Below are 27798 nucleotides of genomic sequence, written 5' to 3'. Positions count from 1 at the left end.
GAGCTGGCAGTCAGCACAGAGCCCGACGCGAGGCTCGAACCCACGAACCGCGAGATCATGACCTAAGCGAAAGTCGGACGCCTAACCGACTAAGCCACCCAGGCGCCCCTTTTTTAATTTATTTCTGAGAGGGAGAGAGAGAGAGACAGAGAGAGAGAGAGAGAGAGGCAGCATGAGCAGGAGAGGGTCAGAGAGAAAAGGAGATACAGAATCTGAAGCAGGCTCCAGGCTCTGAGCTAGTTGTCAGCACAGAGCCTGACGTGGGGCTTGAACCCACGAACCATGAGATCATGACCTGAGCTGAAGTCGGACGCTTAACCGACTAAGTCACCCAGGCACCCCTGTTTTGATCATTATCTGACACAGAGTTAACAAGCAGTTGCTATATAGGGCAAGCAAGTACTGTGAGCTACATGGTGTCTGTCACAGCTACACAGTGTCCCTGTCATAACACAAAACTAGCTATAGACCATATGTAATGAATGCAATGGCTGTGCTCCAATAAAACTTTACTTGCAAAGACAGGAGGCAGGACATATTTGGCCTATGGGCTACAGTTTTCTGACCCCTAATCTAGCATCTACTTGGCATTCAGTGATTAATAAATGAATATTCTGCACCAACTCAGCATCAACTCAGGATCAGCTCAGGGTGATCTCACACTGCCTGTACCCCGCCGACAACTGTGTAGATGATGTCGTTCCCTTCCCCCTCTGCTGCAAGTGCCATCAGGTTTTATTCATTTGATTTTGTGGTGAGTTGAGAGCCAGCAGTAATAGAGTAGGATAGACAGGATGCAAAAAAGATTTTTAAGAAAAGAAGATTTGGAGGTTCTAGTTTTAGATTTAGAACTGAAGCAAAACCTATCTGTCTCAACTATTGTGGCCCATGTATGAGAAAGTTACATAAGCGATTTTATGAAAAGACCACTTGAGTTTTGAGGTCCAAAAGGCCTGAGTTTAAGTTCCTCTTCTGTTACTCCCTGGCTATGTGACATTACCCAGTGACTTCCTGTGTCTGAGCCTCAGTTACCTGATCTGTAAAATGGAGATCATGAGACCTTTTGACAATGTAGTTATAAGGATTAGATGGTGCGCATAAATGTTTAGACATGTTCATTATTTAAAAAAATGCTTAGCAAATATTATGTTTGTTAGTGCTTATTCTGTTATTGCTTTTACTCAGTTTTGAAACCCTTTCACAAAATAGATTTGTTCTTCTCCCAAAGATCTATAAAATGCCATTTGGCCCTAACCAACTTTCATGAAAAATTCAAGACCTTTTCACAATGTACACATTTCCTTTGACATCACTACACAATGCAGAACATGTGTGTAGTTACAAAGGAGAAAACAAGGCTTTGTGGCATAAATTATTGATATGTTTTGGAGCATATGCAAAATGAGACATGGGGGAGGGAAATAAAATGAATAAATAGATGAATTTGAAAGAAACTCGATTTACAGGCACAGTTAAATCCCTATGAAATAATCCCAGCCAAATAACAGTAATTTAAACAGGCTGACTATAAATTAGAGAAAATTGAGTTCCCTAAAGTTGTTTATTGGCGAGGGTGGAGGTGGTTATTCTAAAGCCATATACCTCATGTTACCCTTAGCAAACGAGTGGGTTTATCTTTAATGTGAAAATAATGTTGACATAATTCAGCATATATTATTGGAGAATAGAAAGACTATTTGCCTTTTGAGTATTTTGCAGAAGCAGGTCAAGTAACTAATATAAGAAAATAAGGTTAATTCCCCTTCCTGGTCCTCGCGTGCGTGCGCATGCACGCGGGCACGCGCGCACACACACACGCACACACACTCTTTACCATTTTGATTAACCAGTTACATTGTTTCCCGTTGGTGTCTCAAGCTATAGAATTTCTCAATTAACAATGATTCTGTGAGGAGCATGACATGCAATCCTTAAAAGCGTCCTCAAGCGTACTCTCACTTCCCTTCCAATTGTACATTTCATCTATCCTTAAAAACAAATTTCAAACTTGATCCATAGAAATTGCTTCTCCCTAAGCAGACATTTCCTCCAAGTTGAGAACAGGTGGCTTTTACCAAAATAAATGGATTTCCAAATAAAAACAGAATTACTAGTCTTACCATATTTAGAATATCATTCATCTTAGTTTTGTTTCACCTTTTTTCTTTTTCCTGTCATTCCTAGAATCTAAGTGGCAATACGATGAGGTGATCCTATAATTTCTTACCCTGAAATTGTGAGAAAGAGGACTGCTTCCAAACAGAGAGGGTGTGTGAGAAATTGGCAGAAAGGTACAAACCCGAGTCTCTTTTTATTCCCTTAATCCTAACTGCTCAAAACTCATGTACAGAGAGCCTGTCTCATCATTGTTTTCAAACATATCACATTCCACACTGACTTTCAAAAGTTTTGAATACATTTTAAATTTGAAGGCTTCCTAAGTACAGCAAGTCCTTGACTACAAAGCTAATTTTTATTTTACTGCTTGTTGACGGGGCCGTCTTGCCCACAGAAATAGGACCTCAAACTCAAATGCCAATGGTGGGGTGTGGGGGCAGAGGTCAAGAGAATATAAATAGATGAAACAGATCAATTATCTCCACATCAAACCCATAGAAGTGCTCTTTACATCTACAAAGAAATATACTCTTTCCTCTGCTTCTGGAAAGATATGGTCATCTCTCCTTTGTTTTCGCATTTCTGAGTCATGGATACAGAGGATTTCTTCACTCTGCGTAAAGCACTTGCACAAGCAGTGACAAATGGCAGCTTGCACTGTGGTGTGGGAAAGACAAGGGTGAACAGCAGGTTCTGTGGTGAGCCAGAGAATGGAGTAGCCTCACCCAGAGAAGACAGTGGCTGCCCAGCAACATGGTAAATAAGGAAACAAGGTTTGTTCCTTAGAACAGTACCTGGCACCAAGAAATCATCCAACAGATATTAGCTGTCGTTCCCATTATGATCATTATCACTGTCATCAGTCTGAAACAGGTGGAGTTGGAGGTGAGAACTGGCTATGAGCTGGGTCACTAGTGACTGAGTTGAATTAAAAAAGTGGTTTACTCATTTTTTTTTCCAGTTATGCCTCAAGCTTTTTGTTCTTTGTTTCCTTCTCATTTGCTCTCTCAGGAACATGCCTCTCCCCTCCACTCCTGTGTCTAAAGGCTGAATCCTACAGATGCTTTCAGGCTCCACTTAGATGCTTCTTTCCCATCTGTCCCTCCCCACCTTAGAATCCAAGTTCCTCACAGCCCTTTAACCAGCAGTGTACCAGAGGACAGTAGCAGTCATTAAATTTTGGGAATATTCTAAGCCAATTGTTAAACACACCTGTTATTAAAAATCAAATTAGGGGCACCTGGATGGCTTAGTCGGTTAAGCGTCCGACTTTCGCTTAGGTCATGATCTCGCGGTTTGTGGATTCGAGCCCCGCGTCGGGCTCTGTGCTGACAGCCAGCTCGGAGCCTGGAGCCTGTTTCAGTCTGTGACTCCCTCTCTCTCTGACCCTCCCCTGCTCACGCTGTCTCTCTCTCTCTCCTAGAAATAAATAAAAACATTTGAAAATTTTTAAAAAATCAAATTATTTAAATTTAGCATTAAATTATATTAAAAACTTCCTAATTATATTACTACAGTTTATTACTCTCTATGTTCTTGAGATACTCTATCTGGGTGATGGAAATTCTATGTAATGATGAGTTAGGACACATCTCTTCCAAACTATATCTTCAGTGATTTCAGAATGGCAGCTTGAAATTGGCTATAATGGGTATATTTACACTATGGAAATCTGCAAACACTACAAACATTTCCTCCAATCACACAACCCAGAGTCAGATGTTAAATATTTACAGCACAACATTGTTTTTATCCTTATTTTGAATGCTTATAAAAAAAAAAGTTTCTTACTCTGTACCTCTATTAAGACACCAGATTCTCCTTTGCATTACAGATAATAGGTTATAACTCGTAAAACTTCTTTTAGATTGTACAATCCCTGAGGGCAGAATAGATATCTTGTCATGCTTTTATATTCCTGAAGGCACCTTGCAGTGTGTATATTCCATATTTACTTCTAAATGGAACTAATTAGAAGTCACAGCCTAGTTATGGGAAGTGGGGATCAGGATTCATATTTAGGTAAAATATAATATACTCTTCTTATGCATGGAATAACTTAGAACAGGGAGAGTTGGCTGCAGGGAGGCCAGCCAAGAGCTTACCACCAGAGAAAGAATCAGTGAACCAAGGTGAAGGGCAGTGCATTCAGCCATGCTATGTATGAATTAAAAATGGTAGAAGGACATCAAATTTAGACATCATTAGTTTGAGGTGCACTGATAATACTGGCATCCTCATTTTCTTCTTCTATTGGGATAAAGAATTCTCCTTCACAAATCCCTTCTATTTCCTCAGAAAATTCTTCTGTATCTTTCCAATGATTTGGCATACAGATTGTCAGAATAGGAGCTGTAGTGATCTTCTACACCAATCTCAGGTATTTTTGATGTCAAATAATTTCTTCTTGCCTGCCCATACCAAAAGCAGCCACTGCTGTCTTCACGGCCCTGTCTTCTCCCAAGTGACCTCATTTCCACAGCTGATTGGCTCAGTGATGGATAGCTGCCCAGTAAACTAGCCAGTGATGTGCTAACTGTGAAAAGGCTGGCAGGTCATGTCATTGCTCTTAGGAATTCCACCTGGGAAATGTGGAAAGCTTGAGCCTGTTAGAATTGATAGAAAGAACTGGAACAAAGAATTCTGAAAACAAACAAACAAACAGAAAAAGGCATTTTGTAGCTAACGGAATTTGCAGTAAATAGAAGAACAACAGAGAATGTGATAGAGACAGTGATTGTTGCCAGATCATAGAGCTGTTTTAGCTCCTTGTTTAGAAGTTATATTCCATAGTTTAGGCACAGAAAATGTAAGTAATTTTATCTAAGATAAGAAATAGTAAACAGTTTGACTTCTCAATCCCAAATGGGAACACACACTCACCATGAAGCCTGAATTTTGCTTCTAAATTCTCACATTAAGCTCTGAGCAGACACTTTAATCATTCAGTTAAGAATGATTGAGTCTAAGGAGTGCCTGGGTGCCTCAGGTGGTTAAGTGTCCAACTCTTGATTTCTCAGTTTGTGGATTTGAGACCCACGTTGGGCTCTGCACTGACAGCACAGAGCCTGCTTGGGATGCTGTCTCTACCTTTCTCTCTGCCCTGCCCTCTCCCACTCTCTCTCTCTCTTTGTCTCTCTCAAATAAATAAACTTTAAAAAAAAGAATGATTGAGTCTAATACTTGTATGTACATTATGCAAAAGCCCATTGCAAAACTCTAATGAACAAAATCAAAGAATTAAATGACTTAATATTCCATGTTCATGGACAGAAAAACTCAATATTGTCAAGATGTCAGCTTGACACCTCAACTTAATCTGTAGATTTAATTCCAATGAAAATCCCAACTAGTTATTTTATGAATATCAACAGATTCTAAAGTTTATATAAAGAAGCAAAAGACCCAGAATAGTTAAGACAATATCAAAAAAGAAAAAAATTTGGAATATTGATGATATCTGACTTCAAGACTTACTATTAAACTATAGTAGTGATGACAGTAGAATTTTTTTATTTTGAAATAAAATTGACATATGACATTATATTAGTTTCAGATATAACATAATGATTCAGTATTTGTATACCTTGTGAAACAACCATAATGAGTCTTGTTATCATTCAATGCCATACATAGTTAAAAATTTGTTTTTCTTGGGGCGCCCGGGTGGCTTAGTCGGTTGGGCGTCCGACTTTCGCTCNTCTCTCTCTCTCTCTCCTAGAAATAAATAAAAAACATTAAAAAAGAAAAAAAAATTTTAAAAATTTGTTTTTCTTATAATGAGGACTTTCAAAATTTACTTTCTTAGCAACATAAATATGTAATACAGTATTTTTAACTTTAGTCACCATGCTGTGCATTATATCCCCACAACTTATTTGTTTTTTAGCTGGAAATACATACCTTTTGACCCTCTTTACTCATTTTACCGCCTCCCATCTGTACCCACCAACAGACACCAATCTATTCTCTGAATCTGTGACCTTATTTTTGTTATTTTGTTGTTTGTTTTTTAGATTTCATGTATTAGTGAGCTCATATGTACTTGTCTTTCTCTGTCTGATTTATTTCACTCAGCATAATGCCCTCAAAGTCCATCCATATTGTTACAAATGACAAGATTTTATTATTTTTTATGGCTGAATAGTGTGTGTGTGTGTGTGTGTGTGTGTACATACATCTTCTTTATCTATTTATACACTGATGGACACTTAGATGGTTTCTATATGTTAGCTATTGCACATAATACAACATGGGGCTGTGTATATCTTTTCAAATTACTGTTTTTATTTTCTTCTGATAAATACCCAGAAATAAAATTGCTGGATCATATGGTAGTTCTATTTTTATTCTCTGAATCAACTTCATGTTGTTTTCCATACTGGCTATACCAATTTACATTTCCACCAACTGTACACAAGAATTCCCTTTTTTCTACATCCTCATTTATGCGTGTTCTTTCTTTTTTTATATCTAACAGCCATGGTAACAGGCCTGATATGATATCACATTGTGGTTTTTATTTGCATTTCCTTGATGATTAGTTATATTGAGTATCTTTTCATGTAATTGTTCTCCGTCTATATGTCTTATCTGGAAAAGTGTCTATTTAGATCCAGTGCCTATTTTTTAATCACATTGTTTGGGTTTTTTTTTTTTGTTGTTATTCAGTTGTATTTGTTCTTTATATATTTTGAATATTAACCCCTTATCAAATATGTGATTTGCAATATTTTCTCCCAGTCAGTAGACTGCCTTTCATTTTGTTGATGGTTTCCTTTGTTGTGCAGAAGCTTTTTAGTTTAATGTAGTCTCACTTGTTTATTTTTGCTTTCTTTACCTTTGCTTTTAGAGCCAGATCCAAAAAAAAATCACAAAAACTGTTATCAAGGACTTTACCACCTTTGTTTTCTTCTAGGAGTTTCATGGTTTTGCATGTGGCTGTTCAGTTTTCCCAACACCATTTATTGAACAGACTCTCCTTTTCCCATTGTGTATTCTTGCCTCCTTTATCAAAAATTATTTGACCGTATATGTGTGGGTTTATTTCTAGGCTCTTTATTCTCTTCCATTAACCTATGTATTTATGCCAGTACTACAGTATTTGGGTTAGAACAACTTTATAAAGTAGTTAGAAATCAGGGAGCATGATGCCTCCAGCTTTCTTCTTTCTCAAGTTTTCTTTGGCTTTCGGGCATCTTTTGTGATCTCACAGAAATTTTAAGATTCTGTGTTCAGTTTCTGTGCAAAATGCCATTAAAATTTTGATATGGATTGCACTGAATCTGTAGATTGCTTTGGGTAGTATGTACATTTTAACAGTATTCTTCCAATAAATCACATGGAATATCTTCCCATGTATTTACATGTTCTTCAGTTTCTCTCATTAGTCCTAGGGTTTTCAGTATACAAGCCTTTTAGCTCCTGGGTTAAATTTATTCCTAGATATTGTATTCCTTTTGGTGAATTTCTAAATGAGATTGTTTATTTATTTTTCTTTGTTTTTTTAGTGCTTATCTTTTAAAAAATTTTTAAATGTTTTATTTATCTGAGAGAGAGTGAAAGAGACAGTGTGAGCAGGGGAGGGTGAGAGACAGAGGGAGATACAGAATCTGAAACAGGCTCCAGGCTTGAACTAGCTGTCAGCCCAGAGCCCAATGCAGGGCTCGAACCCACAAACCGTGAGATCATGACGTGAACCAAAGTCTGAACCTTAACCAACCAAGCCACCCAGGTGCCCCTCTGTGTTTCTTTTCTTGATAGTTTATTGTTAGTGTGTAGAAACCCAACATATTTTTGTACATTGATTCTGTATCCTGAACTTTACTGCATTCATTGATTAGCTCTAAATGCTGTACTTTTTGTTTTTGGGGGTCTCTAGACTTGGGTCTCTAGAGTTTTCTACATATAATATCATGTTATCTCCAAAAAGTGACATTTTGCTTCTTCCTTTCCAATCTGGGTGTCTTTTATTTCTTTTTCTTACCTAATTGCTCTGGCTTAAGACAGTGTGGCATTGGTGGAAGAATAGACAAATGGATAAATTTTAAAAATGGAGAGATCGGAAATAGACTTACATAAATGTAGCCAACTGGTCTTTGATAAAGGAGCAAAGGCAATGCAATAGAGCAAAGATGATCTTCTCAACCAATGGTGCCGTAATAGCTGGACATCCCCACACAAAAAGAAAGAATCTAAACACACTCTTAAACACACAAAAATTAACTCAAAATGGATCAGCAACTTAAACATAAATAGCAGAACCATAAAATGCCTAGAAGATAATATAGGAGAAAACCTGGATAACCCTGGAATGGTGGTGCCTTTTTTTTTTTTAAGTGTATTTGTTTATTTTTTGAGAGAGAGAGTATGCACATAGAAGAGGCGCAGAGAGAAAGGGAGAAACTCCCAAGGAACCATGGAGCCTGAGCCTGTGAACCATGAGATCATGCATGACTGTAGCTGAAATCTGGAGTCAGTCGTTCAACTGACTCAGTCCCCCAGGCACCAGTGCTGGTTTAGATACAACAGCAAAGACACAGTCTGTGAAAGAAAAAACTGGTAAGCTGGACTTCATTAAATTTAAAAACTTCTCTGTGAAAGACAAAGTCAAGAGAATAAGAAAACAAAGCATAGACTAAGAAATATATTTGCAAAAGACACATCTATTACCCAAAATGGGCAAAGAACTCATAAAACTCATTAACAAAAAAACAACCTGATTTTTAAAATATGCTAAAGACTTTCACTGACACCCCCCCCAAAGATAGACAAGTGGCAAATAAGCTAAACAGCAAATATAAAAAGATGTTCTACAGCATATGTAATCAGTGAAATTAAAACAACGCGGAGATACCACTACACACCCATTTAAATGGCCAAAATCTGGGAAACTGACAACATCAAATGCAAGTGAGGATGTAGAGCAACAGGAACTCTCCTGCATTGCTGTTGGGAATGCAAAATGGGATAGCCACTATGGGAGACAATTGGGCAGTTTCTTATAAAAGCAAACAAGCTCTTACCATACAGTCCAGCAATTGCACTCCTTGATAATTACCCAAAGGAGGTGAAAAGTTATGTCAGCATAAAAACCTGCACAGAGATGTTAATGAGCAGATTTATTCATAATTGCCAAAACTTAGAAGTAACCAAAATGGACTTCAGTAAGTGAACAGATAAATAAACTATGGCATAGCCACAATAGAATATTATTCAGTGCTAGAAAGAAATAAGCTATCAAGCCATGAAAAAGACATGGAGGCAAGTTAAATGCATATTACTATGTGAAATAAACCAAATTGAGAAGACTATAAATTATATGATTCCAGCTGTAAGACATTCTGAAAAAAGAAAAAACTGTGGAGGTAGTGAAAAGATCAGTGGTTACCAGGGAGTATGGTAAGGGAGAGAGAAATACACAGAGCACAGAGGATTTTTAAGATCAGTGAAAATAGTCTATAGGATATAATGATGGATATATGTCATCATACATTGTCCAAGCCCACTGAATAAACAAAACCCAGAGTGAATGCGCAGGTAAACTATGGGCTGTGGATGATTAGTGTGTCAACATAAGTTCATCCTTGGTTTAAAAAATATATATATATTAATATTTATAAATATACATACCATTCAGAATGGTATATACATATACCATTCTGGTGAGTGGTGCTTAGTGTTGATATGCATATGTTGGGGCAGATGGTATATGGGAAATCTCAGTACTTGCTTCTCAATTTGATTCTAAGCCTGAAGATACTTTTAAAAAAGTATTTAGGGCCAACTGGGTGGCTTAGTTGATTAAGTTTCCGACTTCAGCTCAGGTCATGATCTTGTGGTTTGTGAGTTCAAGCCCTGTGTTGGGTTCTGTGCTGACAGCTCAGAGCTTGGAGCCTGCTTCGGATTCTGTGTTTCCCTCTCTCTCTTCCCCTCCCCTACTTGCGCTCTGTCTCTCTCTGTCTGTCAAAAATAAATTTAAAAAATTTTAAATTAAAACAAACTCTTCATATACAAAAAAGCTTGTAACAAAGTTAAACAATTATGACAATTTATGTTAAAAATGTAAATTTCTCATAACACATACCAATAGTAATGATTTTACCCATTTTCTAACATGAATCAACATGCAGAAAATATTATTATAATTGGTAGACTTATACAGATGGACTATTAAGCCTATAGGAAAAAATTGGGGAATACTTTGTTGATTTTAGAAAGTGACAGTTGCTTTTCCATTTATGTTATACCATTTTGAATTTGATGCTAATAATCCCAAATTGACAAGGAGTAGCAAATTTATTTAATCTAGATTTACATAGATCTCAAATTGATTTGGTTTTATTTCAAAGTCAAATCAATTCTGAAAGAAATGAACTGGTTTTGTGAATATGGATGCAAATATTAAAGGAAATGAATTTTTTGATCTTCAAGTCAGTTATAGAAAATGTTTAGGTATGTTTGGAACAATTTAGGTAGGAGAATCTACTTTTCCAACTGCAAATTTTATGAAATCTAAATACAAGTCAGGAATTTCCAAAAAAATTATTACACCTTGATGGAGATGTACTTTAAGATATACACCAAATTCAAAAACTTAGGATGAAAAATATCTAATTAATAATTTTCATATTGATTATGCATTGATATGACAATAATGGAGATACATATGATTAAATATAATGTCTTATTAAAACTTCACCTAAATTTTTTACTTTTTTAAGTGTGGCTACCAGAAACTTTAGAAATGCATATGTGACTAACGTATTTCTTTTTGTCTTTTAATTTATTTATTTACATTCAAGTTAGTTAACATATAGTGTAGTATTGGTTTCAGGAGTAGAATTTAGTGATGCATCACTTGCATCTAACACCCAGTGCTCATCCCAACAAACGCCCTCCATAATGCTCATCACCCATTTAGTCCATCCCCGCCTACTTCCCCCCAACCCCCATCCAGCAACCCTGTTTGTTCTCTGTATTTAAGAGACGCTTACGGTTTGCTTCCCTCTCTATTTTTATTTTCTTTTTCCTTCCTTTCCCCTTTGTTCATCTGTTGTGTTTCTTCAATTCCACATATGAATGAAATCATATGATACCTGTCTTTCTGTGACTGACTTACTTTGCTTAGCATACTATACTCTAGTTCCATCCATGTTGTTGCAAATGGCAAGATTTCATTCTTTTTGGTTGCTGAATATTATTCCCTTGTATGTATATACAACATCTTCTTTATCCATTCATCACTTGTATTTCTGTAGGACAGTGTGACTCTGGAGATATGACACCTTATGTCAACATTTGTTGCCTTTATCACCTTATATTTTCAGTTATTAAGAAAGTATTAAGATACTCAAAATCTAAACTGTAATTTCTATTTTGTTTCCTGAGGAATTTCACCAAATTGCAGCTTGAACATCTAAAATATTAAGTATTTTACAACCTGACCAATGAAATCAGCGTCCTGGAATAATAACATAGATACATGCTATTGCCAGAAAATAAATAAGAGATTCATAACCTTTTGAAAGATTTTTCAATTTTTTAAATTGTGGCAAAGTACACGTAATATTAAAATTTAATTTTAGCCATTTTTAAGTATATAGTTCTATGGCATTAAGTAACATTCACACTGTGATGCGACCATCACCACCTTGCCTCTCCAAAGCTTTTTATCTTCCCAAACTGAAACTCTGTATCCTTTAAATACTAACTCTTCATTCCCACCATTTCTTACCCCCGGCCTCTGGCAATCATCCATCACTTGACTTTCTGTCTTGATAAATCCTACTGCCATAGGTAAACTCCTATAAGTGGAATCATATAGTATTTATCTTTTTGTGTCCATGAACATTTTAGTTGTATTTTCCAGTAATATATTTCAAAGTTGGCCCCAAATCCCATTCCCAATGAAACATGATCTATTCAGAAGAAAGTGAGGGAAACGTACTTTGGTAAACATTTTGCACTGGTCAGTTTCCAAGAAACTTCTTCTTCCTAAGGGAAAACTGCATTTAAGTTCGGAAAAATGCCAGCAGCTCTGCTAGGAAATATGAAGGTGATATTAGAATAATCTGTAAAGAATGGAATACTACTTGGCAATGAGAAAAAATGAAATCCTGCCATTTGCGACAATGTGGATGGAACTGGAGGGTATTATGCCAAGTGAAATAAGTCAATCAGGGAAAGACAGATATCATATGTTTTCACCCATATGTGGAATTTGACAAACTTAACAGAAGACCATGGGGGAAGGGAAGGGGTAAAAACTAGTTACAGAGAGGGAGGGAGGCAAACTATAAGAGACTCTTAAATACAGAGAAGAAACTGAGGGTTGATGTGGGTGGGGCAGGGGAGAGAGGAAAATGGATGATGGGCATTGAGGGCACTTGTTGGGATGAGCACTGGGTGTTGTATATAAGCGATGAATCACAGGAATCTACCCCCAAAACCAAGAGCACACCGTACACACTGTTAGCTAACTTTACAATAAATTATATTTAAAAATAAAGAAGGAAATAAAGAAATACATATAACTACAAAAAAAGAATAATCTGTAAAGAACTGGAGGACATCATTCATGAGACTGTACTAACTCTAAAATACATGGCTCATTGGGCCTTTCATAATTGTGCCTTGCTGCTTGGAATGTATTAGCTTGCTTCTTAGAGGAGAATAGCATCACTTAGTCAAAAAGTGAAATTATAGGACATTTCTAACAGTTTTACTCCTGAGGTTCACATGACCCTCAAGACAAGCAGATGTCCACACATCAGTGTGTTCTGCTGGGAAGAAAGATGGGTGGATGGCTGCATGGATTAGGTTGGATCTTAGTTTACGTAAAATATATGTAGGCTGTGGGCTTTTCACATATTTTTCACCCTTTCTTTTTCCAGGAGCAAAGTCAAATATTTTAAAATGTATCAACAACCAACTCATTCTTGATTATATGTTTTCTTGACTCTACAATAATTGTTTACATGATCTGTGCCTGTAAACACTTAAATACAAGTTTATGTGTTTATAAACAACTAAAAAACGAAGGGACAATGGACCAATGTGAGGAAAATCAATAAGCCCCTAATTAAATCCCTCTGGAAAGACATCTTGCTTTGCCTTGGAGGTTCACATGAAGGGTAAAGAATTCTTTTTTTTTTTTTTTTTTAATGGGAAAGAAGGTAAAACGATATGGGAAATATACTGATTTGAGTTTCAAATTAGTGCACACAAATCCCATTAAATTATTGAAAATGTAAAAATGAAGAAAAAAAAGGACGTGGCTCCTGGCATTGACACATTGTGGAAATCGAAGAAGCCTTCGTATTCACATCAGTGTGTTATTGATATTTTACAGTTGACATTAAGGCTGGGGAGGGAGTATGGGACTGGCCGAAGGTCATAGCTCGTGCTAGAGTGGGGCCCCATGCCAGTCTGAGTCTTTTTGCTCCATCCCACGTTGTATCCAGCCCACATCTGGTCATGCAAAACAAACAAAGCTTTCATTTATTTTTCCCTTCATAAATGCAGGAAGTGTCCGCATTTCCAAAGAAAATATTTATGTATTTTTAAAGTGGATTCTAAGACCGATTGAATACACAAATTAAAACAAACAAATATATTTGCCTGTTGGCCAGTGCCTTTCCGAGGCCCCGGTTTTGCTTTACACATGAAAAACAGGCTAAAAGATTTCATTCTGATGAAAGACTGGTTCAGTTTGATTGCATTATCTTGTTTTTGAAGGAATTTACGCTCTACCCTTTCTTTTACATTCATTTCACCAAATGGTGATACTGCATTAGCAAAAATCCCAGTACAACAAAACAGATCGCAAGGCAGAAGAAATTTGAAAACCTTTAAGATGTGTTTCTGTTATTTCTGAAGGAAAACAGATCAGTGGGCAGTGAGCATTTGTAGAGTTCTGGTTTCATTTCAATGCAGTATGGTAGACTTGCTAACCCAGTGCTGGCACGGATTTGGAGAATCATTTTTCATTTGAGAATAGCCAACGTGGCCTTCTTTTTCTGTTTTAATGAAAGAAACACAAACGCCTGTCATGGACCCACCACAAAAGAAGCTCATTATCTCAAGACCATGTGACACCCTCAGCTCCACAACCAGAACATGTTAAAGATATTAAAGAAAAATAATGGTAGCTCAATGCACTTCATAAACATGATTAAAGTCGATGTAGGTGGGTATAAAATAAGCTTGGGTCTCAGAGGTTTCCAAACTTGAATGGACTGTTGACTTTGTGGCTAGGAGGACTTGCAGCCCTAATATCTTCCCCAAAGTCATGTTGATTAATTGGTTCATGTAAATTCCAAGGAGTCTCATTAGTTAGATTAAAGAAATAGCAGTAGGTCATGTTGAGTTTAAAATTAATTATGGAATTTAATCAGCAGTAACAACCATGAAATTCATCTTTGTAATATTTTCCAAAGACCAAATAAAATAAAATATAGTAAACAAGAAACCACTATAAATACTTAAATGCTGCCCTCTGTAAGGCTAGACGACACTGGAGCTCTAAAAAAAAACCATTTAACTAGTGTTTGGGTGGTTTTCTTCTGCTGTTTCTGCTTAACAAGCTTGTACTGATGTATCCAGTCCAACATTTGCCTCTTCATTCATTGACTGCCACCAAGTGAGGACAAAGGACTACCATCAATAATTGCTGTCATCAGCAGCTTGGGGCCACAGCTGCTAGTTAGGCTCTTCCTCCTCTGCCCCAAGCACGGGATTCGCTGCTGGGTGACCCAGGTCAGCCCGAACCCCGCTTTGCAGAGCTCTCATTCGGCTTGGTCATTAGACTCCAGGCCCGAAAAGCTGTCAGGGTCAGTGCCGAAAATCTTGTGTCCAACATTTTGTTCCCACCAGCATGGTTCCTGAGCCTTTCTCTGATTTCACAAGAAGCCATCTTGCTGATGGCAAAAGCTTGTAACAGCATATTTTTTTGTTAAACTTTGGTCTGATTGGCTCTGCCACCACAAACATGTCTCAACTCGAATTCCTTCTGGGGCCTGGAATATTCCATTTCCACAATCTATCCCAATCCACTATCATCTTTCACCTAGATACTAAAATGACCTCCTTTCTTACTGACTTTTTTTTTTTTTTGCTTCCATGCTTTTTTCCCTTTACCTCTGAGCTATTCTTACTCAGCAGGAGAAGAAAAATCACTTCAGAGTATAAATCAGAGTATATCAACATTTTAAATGCCCGTGGTGGTGTCCTTAACAATGATTACAGAGGCTCTCCTAATATCCATCCAGGACCAGCCAGAAACCATGGGGTCCCATGCAAAATGCAAATGCAGTGCCATTTTTCAGAATTATTAACATTTCAAGAGGGTGACAAGAGAGTAGTTTTAAGGCAGCGTGGGTCCCTTCTAAGCCTGGAACCTTGTGCAACTGTGAAACTGGCCATGTCTCCCCCACTGCCCACATGTCTCTGAGATGGTATCTCTTTTGTTTTCAATGAGAACATTAGAGCACTGAATCCTGCTTTGGAAAATGGAACATGCGTATGGTGCCCATCGCTACAGAGAAGGTGAGTTTCAGACCACACCTTCCTGGCATTTTTCCCTTACTGTAGTCACTGTCTTCAAGTACCTCTTTGGAATATTAGAAGAGCCTCAGTGGCAACGCCTTATACTGGCATGGAAAAATGAAGAAAAATGGAAATATCTCACTCCATATTTTTCTAGTAAATCCACAGGGAATATACTTTATGGTAACAAAACAAGTTTTTGTGATGTATACTTTTGACTAAGAAAAGAGCAAAATGGCACAGAGAATAAAAACAAGGAAGCTGCAGATAGAGAATGCACTGGCCCACACAAGTTGTTGATCTCCCGTTATCTAAAGTCCTTTTCTTAGGTTGGCCTTAGTGCCCTACTCCCTACTTTGCAGGAGTTTGTCTAGTGTTTAGGTCACTTTAACACCTCTTTAAACATGATTTTTCAAAAAATTAAGAAGAAGAATTAAAAGAATTGTGATATGTAGTGATTTTCTATCACATACCCAGTAATGTACTAGGTGTTATAATATCACCAATTCACAGTCAGGAAGGTACCATTATACTGATTCTATAGAAGAACAAAATAAAGCTTTAAGAAGTTACAAAACTTGACCAATAAACACAGCAGCCAAACCCAGGCCAGCTGGGCTCCTATGTGTGAGTTCTTTCCTTTACCATGGAGGACTTTCCAAGTTAAGTATTTCTGAAAGTATGGTCAATGAACTACCTGCCTCCAAATTGCCTAGAAGTGTGTTAAAAATATAGACAGCCTCACCTAACACTTAGGAATCAGATTCTCCATGGTTGGGGCATAGGATAGTGTGTGTGTGTGTGTGTGTGTGTGTGTGTGTGTGTGTGTGTCTGTGTCTGTGTATGTCTGTGTGTGCGCGCAGCACGCGCACATGCATGTGCACAAGTCCAAGGTGAATGTTATGCACAGTAATTTGAGAACTGCAGCCTCAAGTATTTTTCTTCTTCACCCATTTGTTTTCTGGAGGAAACTTCTCTCTCATCTGGAGACATCTGCGTGCCTTAATCTTTCTTCTACCTTAGCTAAATAATGTGATAGAACTTAGCCTGGTATAGTGTGTTTTAAATGTCAGTAGGCTCTGGAATTCAACCAAATACACAGGAAACAAAGTTAACTAATCTCATACAAAAAAACCAAAAGCAGATCATTTTCCCACACATGATGTGAAACAAAATTTGCAAAGCAGTGTCCTTAACGTTACAGTACGCCCTTTGCATGTGCCTCCACACATAGAAGGCCATTTGTTATAACACATGTGACATTCCACAGTGCAGCCTAGGGCTCTGATGATCGTCAGCGGCACGGAGAACTGAACCGGAGAGGATGACACAAAACAGGCACTGAGATAAGAATCATCTCTGATCTAAGGGCCATTCACAAGATTGCATGATCAGCACCAAATTCCACAGGGTATCCTGACCTCAAATACATTTTTGAGATCCTGCCACTAAAGGAGATTGCAAAGTCTTACCATGTAACCCCTCAGGCTTTATTTTCCTTCCTCTCATTCATACTTTGTTGTTAAGTTCCAGCTGTTTACTTCCCAAATGCCAAGTCACAGTGCCACAGTATTGAAACTGCATTCTGTTTTAATTAATTGTATCATTTCACATATACATTCACCTTGTAGATTCCCTTGGGTCTCATCTTCTAAGGAAGCTTATATAGGTTTTATCTGCTTTTCCTAGTGAAAGATAAAAGGAAGTGAGAAGGTCTGTTGATGGGAATAATCGTCTGCTTTGTGAAATCAGAAGAGAAAGATGAAATAATGGAATCTGGCCCCAGGATATTTCAGAAGTAGTACGGAGGGAAAATAAAAACATTACCCATATAAAGCATCTCACACCAAAGATCATGAGCTCTCCTTGTGGGACCAGAATTCATCCAAGTACAAATAATAAATAGATGGGAGAGAATCATTAGTGGGTTTACATTTTCCACTTAGCATTCAGAGCATAAAAGCTGTGAGAAGATTCGGAATCCCTTGCATGTGTGTGGAGCAGAGCTGAGGAGTGAAATGAACTCATCATGTCTCTCTGCAGGGGACACTTACACTTTCCAAGGCCTTTGTTTAGAATCTTCTTTGCCACAATTCAGCAAACCTCTCTCCCTCCCAAGGCACTGCACCATAACATACATGCTCCATCCTGCAAATGCCTCCTGTCACAACTGAACATTTCTTATCTCAAAAAGGATAGAAACCGGAGGACCCTCCAATGGCTCAGGAATTATTCAAGAATACTGGAAATTTAGCTCGATCATACCTATGGAGTGGCGAATTCTCGAAGACAGAAGAAAGTATCTGCTAACAGTCAGAATTCCCCCCAAAAGCTCACTCTTGCAGTCAGCCATTCACTCCTGCCTTATGCCATTAAAGTTCAGGTATGACTATAGTCACTTTCCTTTGAGGACCAACGACTGGTTTTGGGGAACAAAGACCTTTAATCTCTTCTCAAAGGCCTAGTAACATCCTTTAGAGATGCCTGGATTTGGAAGGCAAAAAAAAAGACTATAATTCAATGAGTTTGGTATATGCTGAAAATGTTTTTGAACAGAACAGGAAAAGCATTGACTTTCCTCAAATACATAAACATAATGAATGTCAGTATGAATGACTAATGGGAAAAATGTGAACACTTACGGTGGCATAGGACATAGAAATATAAAACAATACTGCCGGTATCAGACAACACAGTAGGCACCTAGGTGTACTGATCATGGCATAAAACACATAGGTAAGTGATATCTTTGTACACTAAAATGTCTTTATTTTGTTTTAATATGGTGGCATGTATTTTATTCCAGTCAAAAGAACAGTAGTGCTAAGGAGTTTTATTTGGCATCTAAGTAAATTAGTAAAAAGGTGAAGGACATGTACCCAGCAGACGTATATCATTAATATATTCTTCACAGAATATTACTGCTCTGCAAAGTTTCCACAGAAGAAGCTGAAGTTATGTAAATAACATTACTCTAAATCCCTAACCAGAGCTATTCATATAAAGTCTTTATTGTAGCTATCTCCATGACCATGACCATGTAGAGTAGAGATTGCATTATTGACAATCAGATAATGTAAATTACATTTGCTCTGAAACAGCACTCCTTATTGCTTTTGAAGGCGGCCAAGGTCAAGTTTAAAAGATGGAGAACATATGCCCATATGGCTTCAGAACTAGATTGCTGTCTGCCTAAAACTTGAATTCCTTGAAGTTATCCGGAAGATTGATGCTAATGGGAAACCCCACATATTCTTGCTTGTAAAGCATTTAGATTTGCTTGCTCTGGGAAGTGCATGGCATTATTTCACCTGGTGGAACTAAAACTGGAAAACAAGAAACTGGGCATATGCCTGGAAAACAGATACCGTGCTCAGAAGTTTGAGTGCATTGCTGCTTGGGAAGACCCCAAGGGTAACTAAAACAACACCCTTGAATTTGTGTTGTGCTTCATATTTGGAAAAGAGTTCATATTCATTTTCTCTTGTAATCTCAGTTAATCTGGTAACAAATGTGCAAATGACACAAAGCTAAAAGTTTTTGTGAGAAGATAGAATCCAGATTCCAGGCGATGGAGGAGACACAGTGATGGGTCATTATCTAACAGCATTAAGTGCCATGAAATAAGTGTAAAGACCAGTCAGCTATGTCAGTGTGAGAAGGGAGATTTAAGAGCTGACAGAAGCACCGATGGAAACAACTTAGAGGTCTTGGCTGACAAGAAGCGGAGTTAGAGTCAATCATTACCATGGCTGGAGAAAATGTGTATTCCATTCCTGCCTCTGTTACTAGGGTCTGAAATGAGGAAATGACATCCTAGGCTACTACATCTAGAGTACTGAATTTCATTGGGGGATCCAATGGAATTGGTAGACCTACTTTGTGCCAAGCACTATGCTAAACCCTTTATATATCTATATATCTATATCTATATATATATCTATATATATATATATATAGGGGGTATATATATATATAGGGGGTATATATATATAGGGTATATATAAAGGATATATACATATCCTATTTAAACCTCAGACAATGAATGAGCAACCATGTTATTATACCCCTTTCACAACTTAGGAAACAGGTTAGAACGTGAAATGGGCATCTACCCATGTGCCTGCCCAATGTCCCTTCCTTCCTTCCTTCCTTCCTTCCTTCCTTCCTTCCTTCTCTCTCTCTCTCTCTCTCTCTCTCTCTTTCTTTCTTTCTTGTCTACCATTACGTACAGTCCTGCTGAATATCAGTCCAATCCCAGGTCAAATGGTGGAAATGTGAATCAAAGCAAACCCACAGCATTACCTGTTGCAGGCACTTGATTCATGAATGGAATAGAACAAGGCAAGAAAACAATGAGGCTGGTAACACCCAACATCAGTACTCTGAGGAAGTGGCCCTACTGCTTTGGTCTCCAAGCTCTTTCTTTTTCTAATTTTTCCAGGGCCTGATTTTTTTTTTAATCAGATCTCTTAGCCAGTTCATATAATTCTAATAAGTTCACGTTTTTGTTTAATTTAGCCAGTTACTATTATTACCACAGAACATCAAGTACCTTACATTGATGTAAACAAGTGTTTAGTGGTAAGGTAAACAAGTCACTGAGACCTTTTAGACTCCAGAACTTACACACTTCATTGCTGCACTAGTCAGACACCAGCTCCAGTGAGAGGAAACTTGGCAGATGAGACAGAGGAGATAAAAGGGAAACCAGGAGGAAAGGGGATTGGAAACCATGTGTTGACCACTGATGGAATGGGATTGTTTGTTCTCAAGAAAGATTGACATGAAGAAGAGTAAATATCTTTAAATAACTGGAGAAGAGTTGTTCAGAAGAAAGAGTAAAGATGACTATCATCCTTTATTCATTCACTCTTTTCATGACAAAATTTTATTGAAACATGCTAGATCACAGGAGTGAATAAACACAAAGTCCATGCTCTAATGGGGCTTGCAATCTAGCTAGGGATTATTGACAAACACATTTTGGAAATCAATATTTCAAATGTCAGGAGATGATAAATAATAGGACAATAATCAAAGCTGGGGAAAAGAGTCATGGTGATAGTTGAGACAGAGTGCTCAGAGAAGGCCTCTCTGAAGTATGAACACTTGAACAGAGATCAACATGGGGCAAAGGAGCCAATCATGAGATACCTGAAGAAAGAGCATCCCAGGCAGAGGGAGCAGCAGATGCAAATGCTTGGGTTTTTAAAGGATGTCCAGGAGTGGGTAGAGAGCTGTCACCAAAAGAGAAAGAGGCAGGAAAATAGGGAAAAAGGAAGAGACCTGGTCATGCCGAGCCTTGGGTGATTACCATATGTGTCCATTGGGAAGCTGTCAGCAAGTTTTGACCAAGAGAGAAACATGGTAGAATATATGGTTAAAGAGTATCCCCCTTGGGTGCCACGTAGCCAACAAATAAAGGCAGGCAAACATAAGAGCATGGGAACCAGTTAGGAAATTACTGCAGTCATCTCTGCTAGGGAACAATGGTGGCTTGCACTAGGGTGGCAGAGGAGATAAAAGTCATAAATTTCAGCATAAATTTGAGGGCAGATCTGATGGTGTTGGCCGATATTTTGGAGAGCAAGCATAAGAAACAGACAAGAGTAAAGAATGATTCTCAGATTTTTGGCTGGAGCAACTGGGTGAGTGAAGATTCCATTTACTGTCTGGCCTTCATAGAATAGAAATAGGGCTGGTGGTAGATGGGCTGAGATGCTATATAAATGAGGACTTTCCATTAGTCATATCTGGCAAAGGAAGGAATGAACTATCTTTAAAGATGATGAGTTCTCCACACAGGAGGTTGGCACAAGCAAGCCAGACGACTGTTTCGTGGGTGCTTTGTAAAGGGATCCAAATTCCAGTTAAGGGCTAAAACTAAGTGATTTGAAAAGGTACTTCCAATCATGAAATTATATCAAGTATGAGGTTTAGAGAGTCAACAAGTAACATATTAGTTATTATTGTTCACATTGGTAGAAGGGAATAAAAATACAAATTTGGAGTTTGTTTCAAATTGGGGAGAGAATGTTGATATATCCATCTCATGATACCCTGTTTATTACTTCAGCCTAAGACAACTCCTTTTTGAAGTCAGAACATCCTGGGGAAAAAGCAAAGTATGGTTTGTTATTGTTTCTCTTTCCTTTTCTTTGCTCGGTGCAAAGCTGGAAAGTTCTGTGCATCTCTGTAGTCCGGTAAGGTAGCAGACCATAAAAGCAATGGCTGCAGTCCAGTTACATCTCGTTCCTTGTGCTGGCCAACCTTGGAACTGGCCGAGATGAGAAAGGAGGTCCCAGAAAAACCAAAGGGAAGAAATAAGAGCCAGGCTTGCTGACTTGTTATTCTTTGAAAGACAAGTAATGCCTATAAATTCGATGAGAGGCCACCTAGAGTTATGTGAGGCACATTAAGAGCTGATTCCTCGTATCCAGGGAGCGTTCCAAACTCTTTGTTTCCCCTGGATTTGATCATTTTTGCCGAGTTCACAGTTTACTCTCCAGACCTGCCACATGTGACACTCCTAGCAGAGGAAGCCTGGGACAAACCTCAAGCTAGAAAATGTTCCCAACCCTATCCTGCTCACATCTCGGTACAAAAGCAATTAGGGAACACATACACTGTGATTCATTTAATTTTGATCTTGGCTTTCCCTGTCTTCTCTCGCTTGTTTCTAGGAAAGATGGTTCCCTTTTCCTCGCCAAGACTGATTTGAAATCTTATATTTATCTGTGCTTAACTCTTATAAGGACTTGCCTCCCTAATCACCTGCTTTTTCTGTCTCCTTCCCATTCCATGTATCCTGCTATTACATTTTTTTAATGTTTTATTTATTTCTGAGAGAGAGAGAGAGAGAGGCAGTGTGAGCAGAGGAGGGTCAGAGAGAGAGGGAGACACAGAATCTGAAGCAGGCTCCAGGCTCCGAGCTGTCAGCACAGAGCCTCATGCCATGGGGCTTGAACCCATGAACCGTGAGATCATGACCTGAGCCGGAGTCGGACACTTAACTGACTGAGCCACCCAGGTGCCTCACATCCTTTTAAACACCTTTGATTGCCTATTCATGTCTGTCACTGGGCTGGGGTGTGTAACAGGAAAGTGGGGTTCTCCACTCCTACTGAGCACTCTGTTCCCATCAGTGGAGAAGGGACTCCTGGTTCAGTGTGTGGTGTCTACGTGTGTAGCTCCTTTCAGCTCTTTGTAGTGTTAAGGCTAGACACCCAGTGTCTCTAGCCCTTCGTGTAGCCGGACACAACCAAGACGTTTTGGAAATGCAGAGGAAAGTCTAGACAAGAGTAGAAGAAGAGCTTACCTGCTTCTCATGGAAAATTGACCACCAGGATTTGTGAGCAGCTGAGTATCTGCTGGGGAGAGGAGGGCATTATTGTGACCAGTAAGAAAATTCCCTGGAGTCAAGAGCGGTCAATAAGATTGTAGGGAGGTGAAGATTATAGGGAGGTCAAAACACTGCATCTGGAATCATACCTGGCTCTGGTCTGTGATTACCCAAAAGCTCATTAAAAGTCTACTGTTTTCATAACAGTTTTATTTAAAGTGCTTTGGGGGAAGGAAGGAAAAATAATCCCATCTGGGATAGAGGTGGTGAGAGAGAATGACACTCTCAAAAGACAAGATGAGAGGCTACACAGAGACCATGCAGAAAGAGGACCCTGGGGACTGACCCAGCTGCTGCTGGGAGCATCAGTGAAATCCCCCCTTTCCATAAATTCACTTTAGAAGGGGGATTTGAAAGTGGACGGCAGTTTGAATTACATGGGAGATTTAAAAAAGAAATAAGGTAAGATATTGGTCCCAACCCCTCTGATAAACTGATATCCTTCCTCTCTTACATACTTAACCTACTTCATTTTCTATTTCCATTAATAACTTCTATCTCCTTGTGCAGCATTTATATCTGTACACATTTCCCTATGCTACTATGTCATGAGTTCTCTGAAAGTGGCACTATTAATTTATTCAGCAAACTTTATTGCTTAAATACCTCTTGTATACCAGCACAGGGATAAGCTCTCGTCATACAAAGATAAATAAGACACGGACTATGGATTTGTTCTTGGTGAGTCCTGATATGGAAAAAGCCAAGATACAAAGGAAGACGTCTTCTGTTTATGTCTCTGTGTGCCTGCAAGAAAGTGGGCTCATGAAAAATATTTAATATCTCTGTTGGAAAGGGATGTAATTAGGCTATCTATATACCCAAAAGGAGAAACTATTGGAAAGGAAGAAAGCTAAGTTATTGCATGACATTGGAATGAATGCGCTTCTATTCTTTGGAACTATAAGGGTAGTATAGTTCTTACACTACTTTGTATAAGCAAGTCGGTCTGTGTATATTTTATACTTTCTTGATATCATTTCAATATTTCATGAGACAAGAGAGCATCCTCATTTTGTTATTAGCCCCACGAGCTCAAATATTAGCTCCACGAGCTCAAAGAGACATGCTTCCCACGTGCAATTTAAAAAAGCCAAAACAGTGAAAATTAAAAGTTAAAAACCATGCATTGAATAGATGACACAATGCTACCAAATCACTGAAAATTCAAGAAAGAAAATTGGACTGAATTCTTTCCTCATACTGTTACTTGGCTTCCTCTGAAGAAGTTTTGNTTTAATTCTGGCTTCCAACACTTTAAAATGCTGTAAACCAGATGAATGCTGTATGGTCAAAAAGGAATGTGGAATGCAAGAAAAGCATGGCAAATGGCAAAAAAATTATTAATGTGGCAATAATGATCCTGAAACACTAAGCTGAGTAGAAAAGTAGGTCACTGTGTGCGCTCCCTGGGGAGCCTCCCGGGAGAGATTCCGGTTCAGAGATGGAAGATGCAGGAGGCCTGGAGAAAAAACATACATTATGGTCCAATTGTCCAACCCTGGTGTGCAAGTCAAAATTCTGGTTACAAACAATGGAAACATCTCTGGTTCGCCTGTTCAGAGAAGAAGTTTATTGGAAGGCTATCAGAAAGCTCATGCATCAAAGAAGGCAGAGAGCCAGCTTAGTCAAGAACCAGAAGGCCAAGTCTAGCCACGGGCATGATTCAGTTAGTGTGATCCAACAGGGCCATTGTCATTACCCTGGGGTCCTGGCCACTGATGGCTCCCTCCACCGCTTTGGGGTGTGAATGCTACTTGATCCCGGGCCTTTGTGTCATTCCATCAAGATCCAGAGTCCTGGATGGACCATGCGGCCAGGGAGCATGAAAGGAATACACAGTCTCCCCTGTTGGCTTTTGCATTGAGAAGTGGGCCTTCCTCTGCTATAATCTTGGGATAATCCCCAATAGAATATTCAGATACCACGCAGCCAGAATGTGAGAAGTCCACCGCTGGCCAGCAGGCAGGTCCTAGGGCCAGGATTGTGTCTGATAGAGAGTTAAAGGTGAGCCAGAGAAACTTCCTCAAGATGGAGGTTGAAGCCACATGAACAGTAGCTGAGAAACAAGAAGTCTGGGCTAAATAATCAGGAACGATGGGATGAGGGACCCATGGGTCACAGCAGTGAATGGGGATTTCCCATGAGGTCAGAGTCTGGAGACAGGTAACTGGTGCTGCTTCTGCTCACAGATATTTTGAGAGGCAGATCCTGATGATGAAAAAGGCAGAGATGAGCTCTTGCCTGTTCCTCTCTGGCCTCCCCAAATTCCCACTGTCCGTCTGCCAGCACGTCAGTGCTTCCCGAACATGTATCACTGGTGCACGAGAGGTGATTTTTAGGTAATTATTGAGTAAACTTTTTTCATGATTATTCATCTATTTTAATAGCATTCAGAAATAGGTATTAGAAAGCAACATTTGCTTACTTTGTGCCAGCGACCATTCTAAGTGCTTTACACACGTTCAGGTTCATTTAATCTTCACCAAAATCCAAGAAGGTGATCATCATTATTATTATCACCACCCGTAATTCCCAGATGATAAAAGTGAAGTCCAGTAAGCTTAAGCACTGTGCTTAGGCCACGGGCTAGCGAGGGACAGAGCCCGGATTTATACTCGCACTGTCTGGCTCGAGTCTTTGCCCTTTTACCCAGTTACCAGAGCATTTTGAAAGAAAGACCATAATTTCACCTTTCTTGTTTCTACAGAGCATGCATGTTTCTCCTCACAGCAACCCTGTGACAGTAGCAATGGCTAACATTACCTAACACATAATCCATGCCAGGTACCTTTTCAAATGATGTGACTATAATAAACTCGTAACTAGGATACAAAGGCTTTCATCATCCCCATTTCACAGAAGCAGAAACTGAGGCACTGAGAGATTAAGTGACCTTCCCAAAGTTACCTATTGAGTACGAGGCAGAGCCAGGGTTAGAATCCTACTTGTCTTGTGCTCTTGACTCCTTACTATATGGCCTCACTAAGCTGTCTGTCTGGGAGATAAGTACCATTATTAACTCATTTTACAGGTGAAGAAGGTGTGGCTCAGAGAAGTGAATTATCCCGGATCAAGAGTTAGCCAGCATTTCCTATAAGGGATCAGATAGTATATATTTTTGGCTTTGTGGACAAGTGCCCTGCTTTGTCATCCAAAAGCAGTCAAAGCATAAACAACTGGGCATGGTGGGTTTCAATAACACCTTATGTATAGATACTGAAATCTGAATTTCATATAATTTTCATAGGACTGGATTACACTTCTTCTTTTGACTTTTTTTTCAACCATTTAATTCTTTTTAATGTTCATGTTTGAGAGAGAGAGAGACACAGACAGAGAGAGAGAGAGAGACAGAGTGTGAGAGGGGGAGGGACAGAGAGAGAGAGACACACAGAATCTGAAGCAGTCTCCAGGCTCTGAGCTGTCAGCACAGACAGGGTTGATCAGGGTTGATCAACCCGTCAGGGTTTGATGGGGCCTCAAACCCACAAACCGTGAGATCCTGACCTGAGCCAAAGTCGGACGTTTAACCCACTGACCCACCCAGGTGCCCCTCAATTTGCATATAAACATGTAAAATCAATTCTTAGTTCACGGGTGATCCAAAAACAGGCAGCAGATAGGATCTGTACATTGGCCAGAGTTTGCCAACCTAGGCTGAATAGTGTCTGTGTCCAAACCAGGTCTCTTTCCACTGAGCTGTGAAGCTTCCATGTAGAGAAGGACTTCTCCATGCCAAGGACGAACCAGAGGCTAATACAGCGACAGCTTGCTCCTGGCCTGCGGCATCCCTGTGGGTCAGCTGTTGACAGTAGTAAAGTTGGAGCATTCTGGTGGATGGAAAAGGAGACGAACCTTATCAGTCCTGTAAGCAGCTTGTATGCTTTGAGTTAGAGTTGATTATGGAAAACAACACTTAAAACCCCAAAATACTACTTTCACAGCATATTTTATAAAATATCCTCTGTCACAAAAATACTGCAAGTTTTTTTTTTTTCGTTCTTTTTTTCAGGCTCATGATGAAATGAACAGTTTTAAACTGCAGCTTGCATTTTTTCCCCTCACCCCAAAGAAAATCAAACTGTAAAAGCATGAATTTCCCCGAGAGGGCTCTTTGCCCATTCAGCCATGTCTTCTAAAGGGTTTGACTTATTGAAACATAGAAACCTCTCATGGTTGTAAAACCGGTGAACCCCTTTCCTTTATTTAACCTATTGCCCTTGAAAATGTACTTTTTTATGGTTTGCACGTGATCCGACCTGGCCCCGCTCTCTGCTATCCTCTCTCAGAGTTATGCGGAGAAGCACTTCAAAGAGAAGTGAGACATGCTGCCTGAATACAAGGCGGTAGTGTAGTCAAATCTAATCTCAGCTCTGAACAGGAGCCCTATTGCCAAGGACAATAGTCTGCGATTGAGACAGGAATTTCCTAGTGAATAGCCTGTCCCTGTTAACTCTGCGTTTAATCCTTTCGCCATTTCTATGCTCACTAGTTCTTGGAATCTCCCTTTAATCCTTTTACCATTTCTGTGCTCACTAGTTCTTGGAACACAATCCCTGCCCTCGGGCTACTGGAGCCTGCTTTTCTTTCCTGAAGTAGAGGTACTTGGGAATTCCTGCACCCCAGCCCCTGGGGCCAGCTCCTATCCAGTGACTGATGTGCATGGGGCTTCACCCCTGATTGGGACAACTCTGTGGCATGAGCCTTGCTGTGTCAAGACCCCC

General features: G+C 39.1%; 1 long non-coding RNA gene across 2 annotated transcripts in view; it reads right to left on the bottom strand.

Moving 5' to 3' along the window:
* LOC144236945 (uncharacterized) overlaps positions 1-27798 on the bottom strand; it is a 46070-nt gene that overhangs the window by 8522 nt on the left and 9750 nt on the right. Inside the window, exons 2-3 of one of the 2 annotated variants that reach the window (XR_013336705.1) lie at positions 26727-26904; positions 13957-14138 (exon numbers count right to left, since the gene is read on the bottom strand). This is a non-coding gene — a long non-coding RNA (uncharacterized LOC144236945). Of the gene's footprint in view, positions 1-13956; positions 14139-26726; positions 26905-27798 lie in introns of those variants that run through there. The other variant, XR_013336706.1, reaches the window with a different exon arrangement.

The sequence above is a fragment of the Crocuta crocuta genome, unplaced genomic scaffold (assembly GCF_008692635.1).
Source record: "Crocuta crocuta isolate KB4526 unplaced genomic scaffold, BGI_CrCroc_1.0 scaffold126, whole genome shotgun sequence".
In the NCBI taxonomy this organism is placed as follows: Eukaryota; Metazoa; Chordata; class Mammalia; order Carnivora; family Hyaenidae; genus Crocuta; species Crocuta crocuta.
The sequence above is the reverse complement of the archived record's forward strand: the minus strand, read 5'-3'. Positions and strand labels throughout refer to the sequence as shown.